Below are 6773 nucleotides of genomic sequence, written 5' to 3' on the forward strand. Positions count from 1 at the left end.
TGAAGTCCAATGTGATGCTTGTAGACATTACCTTGGGTCTATGTTGCTTCAAGAAGAAGGGCATGCCATAGCATACAAATGTAGGAGATTAAGTGACCAAGAAAGAAATCCAGGTATATATGAAAAAGAGTTGCTGGTTATTTTACATGCGTTATATGCATGAAAGCATTATCTCCTAGGAACTCCATTTATTTTGCACATAGATCACCAAAGTCTTAAGTACTTTCTAATGCAAACTAAATTAAGAGATAAACAAATGATTTCGGCAAACAATTATTCACAATCTAACTTTCATACTTCTCAGATAGTTGGTAAGCACAACCAAGTGGCTAATGCTCTCTCATGAAAACCAAAGGTGAATGTGGTATCAATAGCTACTCACAAGGATCTATCTTTGACTATCCGACAATATCTTATTAAGTTTAGAATTATCCTTTTGAAGATGCAAGATGGATGCACGGCATCCAATTAAAGGATGATACAAACTTGGTAAATGCTTACAATGACTCATGTCAAATGTAAGAACTAGGTATGGACAAACATTTTTTATAAATAATTTTATCTTTTTTTGACTCTAAGATTTCTTTTAAATGTTCATAAGTTTTTAAGTGTATGCATACAATGAATCATGCTTGCAATAGCTTAGACCTTATCAATCTACTACGGAAGATGATAAGGGCTAAGTAAAGACATGCTTGCGATAGCTAAGTCTTCCAAGCACCAAGTGAAATTAGGCACCACTATAAAGAATGTCGATGGGTAAAAAGGGATCCTCTACCCAAAGTAAAAGGATTGGCTATGACTTTATTTTCCCTAATGCATCATCAAAGCTGAATATGATTTCAAGAGAAAGGTAATGTAATGAAAATTAATTTCTATATTTTCCATCTTAAATTGGCCACTTAAGTCTAGGGAAAATAAAAGAGACAAGAGTAGTTGATTAAAGTTATTATGGGATCAAAGAAAATAAGTCTATAAAAGAGCAAGGATAATTGGTATTTAATTATCCCAAGTCAAATATATAGGTCTAGGCAGAATGAGTCTATCCCAAGTAACCTAAATCAAAGGTACATGACAAAGGGGGCTAATTAGAGCAATTATAGGAGTCTAAAAATAGAAACTAGCCATGTAAATTTAAGTAATTAAATTTACTCATTAGACTCCAAGTATGAATTCTAGGAAGTCTCAGGGTAAAATTTAACTTGCTAGAGATAGCTTAAATTTAGCAAGTCTAAACTTAACAAGTTTTGGACTAGCTGCGTGGTACCTCCAAAGCACTATGCTAAGGTTTTGCATAAGAGATGAAGATCTAAAATCCAAGGGGGAGTTTAACTTTTACCAAAGTTTGTCTTGATTTAGCAGGTCCTAAATTAGTAGGTGGGTCAGCTTCATAAATCCTCCAAAGGATAGTGCAATGGTCCTGCACATGAACTAGGTAAATTAAAGGTAAGACTATGGATTTTATTAATGCAAGAGAAAATGTAAAATCTTAAGGTTGGATCAGTGCCACCATATTTGGTAAGTTTAGTTCTTCTTTACCAAGTTTGGCTCGGCCACATGTTTGAAGTAGCTTGCACTTGCTTTATGTGAAGTTGGAAAAATAAGTATGTGTGTGTCTCCACTTGCCAAGAAAATTTAAAATCTTAAGGTTAGATCAGTGCCACCATATTTGGTAAGTTTAGTTCTTCTTTACCAAGTTTGGCTCGGCCACATGTCTAAAGTAGCTTGCACTTGCCTTATGTGAAGTTGGGAAAATAAGTATGTGTGTGTGTGTGTCTCCACTTGCCAAGATAAGTCAAAATGAAAGAGGGGGCGAGTGATACAATAATAGCAAGCTTGGGAGAGTACATATGTTAGTTTAACTTGAATTTTAGCTCTTCACTTCTCATTGTCCATGTAGTGAGCATTCTCTTTGATATTTTTGGCAAGTGTGAAAGAAGACAAAAGAGGTGGGCTTGAGGGAATTTTTGAAGGCTCCCTCTCTCATTTTTGCAAGTGCTGATGGTGGAAAGCAAGTGCTCTTTCTCTCCCTCTCATATGGGAGCTCAAGAATGAGTTTCTATACCCAAGCTCTTGGCTATGGATGCAAATCCAAGCAAGTGAATGCATAAAAGATCTTCTTTGTCTTCTCCCTTATGTATGCTTAATGCTTGCCTATGGAGTAAGCTTATACAAAATACTATTTATTTGCTTAAGAAATACTTGTTTTCACCCTCATCTACCTCTTATCATGTAGTTGTTTCTCCCAGTTGGGGTGTTCACGGCTTGGGAAGGAGGGTTACTCCATGGAATCATATCTTCTTGGTTTAAGAAAAACTCCACAAGAGCACAATCTTGTATTGTAATCAAAGCTCTCATTGAGAGAATTATAATTCAAAGTTCTTTTTGAGGGGGGATTGGCTTCAAGAAAATCGGGTCCTCAACAAGTTGTCAGTCTTAATTGTGTGATTCTCTTCAAGTTGTGTGCATGAATTTTATGTGCTAATCTGTAAAATGTGAAATAAAATCAAGCCAACACAATCCTCTAAAGAATCTTATTAAAGGAAAACTCCCCTTTTATAATTTTATTTTATTATGTTTGTAAGAAAATACTAGATTCTCTGACAGAATGAAAAATGAATAGACCATGACAGAGAGGATGAATATAGAAGGGATCATACCCATAAGGATGGTGATTGAAAATGAATGAGTCACCTCTGCTTATAGCACTTTAAATAGAGAAAAGCATGGCATGCCTTTAAAGCCCTTCGTTGCAATAGCTCCATGTCGTGTAAAGTGAGGAGGAGCAACATTCATGAAGCAACAACAAGCTTGAGAAAGAGGAAGAGCATGTTACCTGAAGTGGCTACATTTGACACAATGATAGAAGTCACAAAAGAAATGATGATCATCATTACAATGATGATTGACACAATGATGATTGACACAATGATGATTGACACAATGATGATTGACACAATGATGATTGCAATAAACACGTTTAATATGAGAGAAGGTTTCAAAGATGAAGAGACCATGATAGAGAGGATGAATATAGAATGGGCCATTGCCACATGGATGGTGATTGAAGGACTCACATGGAGGTTGACAACCATAGGGATAGAGACAATGGATATTCTAGAAATGATGACAATGATGTGAATGTAAAGACCAGAGCAGGAGATATTGGGATGATAATTATCACTGAAGGGAATGGCTTCATGGCATGATAGATGGGAAGATAGCCATTTAAAGGGGTCTTGAATGTGAGGGATTACCCCAATTATAATTTTGATGGATCTTGACTCTTCTATAAAGACAAAGGCATTGAATGGGAGCTTGAAATTGAGCTCAATGAGGATGAAGTAGGCTTTTAAAGAGGGCAAATGAGGTACTCCATTTGTATGTTGCCCGTGAAAATCGTAAGAAATCTAGATGGTTCACTTTAGACATCTACAATGACATAGTATACTTTAGCCAAAGAAAGGAGAGAGTTACATGAGTATCAACAAATGAGCATGCATAATTGCATCCCAAAGGATTTGAATTATCCTTGGAAAGATCCCATGCCAGAAACAGGGGAGCTATATCTTGCTTGAGAACTTTATGGTGTAGGACTCTTTGTGTATGACATGGCAAAAAGGAAGAAGGATATATTTGGTATGGCACCCTTATTTGGTCTGGATGGCATTGATTCAAAGATATGCCCAACATGGCCATGGAAAGGAAGCTATTGGTTTCTTTAACTAGATACAATGGAACTTTACTTTGTGAATGTGACTTGAATCAAACCATTCCCCATGAAGGTATCCCATGGCACACTAATTTCTCTGGTTGATCACCACCTCTCTTTCTAGACATGCTCTTCTTTGTTTTGGGATGCATGTTTGATGTGAAACTCTTTAAATGTGGCTTCTTGTCCCAATTCAAGCAATGTTAAAAGCTCTTTCATAAATTAGAAGATACACTATGATTATGTTTTTTTTGGAATTTCCAAAAGGTGCCAAGCTAGACTTTTATCATTGGCTCAAAAAACTATGGAACCATGTGAAAGGTGTAAGTTTTAGTATGCCTCACCAACAAGATGACCAAAGACAATCTATGCTTGCTTTCTTGTCATCATAGCAATGACCTAATGGTGATTGGAGCCCAATCATGGATCATACTAGCCATGAGAGGGATTGTTATGATGGTTGGGATAATCTTTAGAAACCATTGATCATGATCATTTCCTCAAGGCATTCATCCTATGTGAAACTACTATAGTACATTGGTGTAGTCAAAGCTGGTGGGTGCTAGAAATGGGCATATGCATGGGTATATGTGATGACACTTGCAAGCTGGTGTGGAAAATCTGGGCAGGCAAGTGGTAGCAAAAGTGTATGGCTAATGCGGTTTTTAAGGCCAAGATGGCTTCAAAACGGGCCAATCAGGATGGCAAGTCTTGGTGTCCAAAGTGTTGGAGTTATGCCCTAGAATGTAGTGTTTGAGATGTTGTGTGAGTCGGTCTAGAAGGCTCCTCAAATGCAGCTATGGGGTGAACGATATGGTGGTTCAAAGCTGGAATGCTTTAAAGATCCCTAACAAACAAGGCAAGCGGGGATAGGTGATCAAAGATGGTGTGAGTGGATAGGTGCAAAGTGCTCATGTTGGGGAGCATGCCGGTCTTTCCGGATCATCAATCGGGGATCGGGTGAGAAAGTTATGGCCAGTGGCAAGTTTGTCAGGGGCTAGTGATGTGTCCACTGGACCACATTGGTAAGCTTGCCAGCTGATGTGCTTTTGGCCTTGACTAGGTTTTGGAATGTGGTATGATATATGGAGTCAATAGAACTTGACGGTTTGTCAATTGGATCCCCAATCAGCAAGTTATGTCAAGCTAAAGTTGGGGTTTATTTGCCGGACGAGCGGTGACAGATAGTTTTTGCCAATTTTGCGGCTTGGTTTAGCGGGCTTGAAATTCTCGGATTGTGGCATACGGATTGAATTTGGAAACAACAACTTTCATGCGGTCTTTGCAGCTTGGAAATCGGGATGCCAAACAGAAAATGGCAATATTTGAAAGTTGGTGGGGAGGAGTTTTTTCCAAGCATTGCATGGGGATTTTTCAAACTTAAGGGGCTGGAGTGCCCTATGGCCGCCATCATGTGGCAGGCGTAAAGGTCCACATGCGAGTGCACAATGCAGAGGTGGTGCGGAAGAAGGTGGCCAGCCTTTGGGAGGCACGCAAATCGATGTTGATGTGGCACTTTGGAGGTGGTTCATGTGCACATTGTTTTTTGAGGACAAGCTTCCAAAGGAGAAACAATGGCGCCGTCATTGTCCCCCCCTTGAGTAAAGAGGGCTCCTCATGTACTAAGAGAGAGAGAAAGAAGACCACCGCCCTTCCAAAAATTTCCAAGGGAGGGTGCCTTGATGGACCAATCAAATTCAAGCTTCCAAAATCAAAGAGGACTCTCTGTAAGAGATTGGAAAGATACGTTTTTGGGGCTTTTTCTTTTGAAACAATGAGCCAAGAAGGAGGATTTTTGTTGCCACCACGGAGGTGTGTTCCCGTGTGTGAAGAAGCCACATGGAGAGGCTGTTGAGCCTATGTTTTTGCAAGCCGGGTGTGGCTATGGCAATGTAAAATAGGGTTGTACATGGTTGTTGGTTGGTGAATTGAGAGTTCCCCCATTGAAACTACATCACTGTCTTGTGTTGATTCCCTTTCTCCCCTTCTCTTTTTCTCTTGTGTAGTGTGTTCCCGGGTGTGTGATGGTACTGGTGCCCCCCCGATGTTGTGGTGCACACACACACACACACACACACACACACACACACACACACACACACACACACACACACACACACACACACACAGAGAGAGAGAGAGAGAGAGAGAGAGAGAGAGAGAGAGAGAGAGAGAGAGAGAGAGAGAGAGAGAGAGAGAGAGAGAAGAGAGAGAGAGAGAGAGAGAGAGAGAGAGAGAGAGAGAGAGAGAGAGAGAGAGAGAGAGAGAGATTGTCTGTGTGTGTATGTGGTGTTTGAGTGTTTGGGAATGTAGAAAATTGTGGCATTTGTGGGTGTGTGGTGGATTGTGATCCGCATAAGCATGTGTGTGTTGAGTTGAGTGCAAGTGTGCATTTGCTGTGCGACTATGTGTCATTTGAAGGTGTTTTTTGAGAGAGGATGTTGTGAATGCCTTGGGCTATAGAGAGGCAAGTGTGTGTGTGTGTTGGGTGTGTTCTTTATTCCCCGTCTCCATCTTTTAGATGATTCTCCCACTGAGGAGCATTTAATTGCTCCTTGGTAAAGCTAGAAACTGGGTTTGAAGCTGATAGACGGTTGGTGATTGGTCAATTGGAATGTGCAATGGTCAAAGTGCAAAGTGATAGTATGGTGGAGCCAATCATTGGCCCCATTTTCATAGGAATTGAGGATCTTGAGGATGAAGGTGCCGCAGGAAGCGTGTGCAAGTGCAAGTGCGAGAGCACACACACAAAGAGAGAGAGAGAGAGAGAGAGAGAGAGAGAGAGAGAGAGAGAGAGAGAGAGAGAGAGAGAGAGAGAGAGAGAGAGAGAGAGAGAGAGAGAGAGAGAGAGAGAGAGAGAGTTGCTTTGGGTGGAGCACACCGCAACGTTATCTTGTTGCAGCTCCTTATTCTGTTGTATTAAAGAATAAGTATATACATGGTTAAGTTAGTAGATGGGTAAGTATATACATGGTTAAGTTAGTAGATGGGTTAGTAGTAAGTGGGATGTTCGGCCAGTTGGCCTAAATCCCAACAAACCCCACTTGAAGGCCAACGCAGC

This window comes from Adiantum capillus-veneris, chromosome 13, assembly GCF_014529385.1.
Source record: "Adiantum capillus-veneris isolate H3 chromosome 13, ASM1452938v2, whole genome shotgun sequence".
NCBI lineage: Eukaryota > Viridiplantae > Streptophyta > Polypodiopsida > Polypodiales > Pteridaceae > Adiantum > Adiantum capillus-veneris.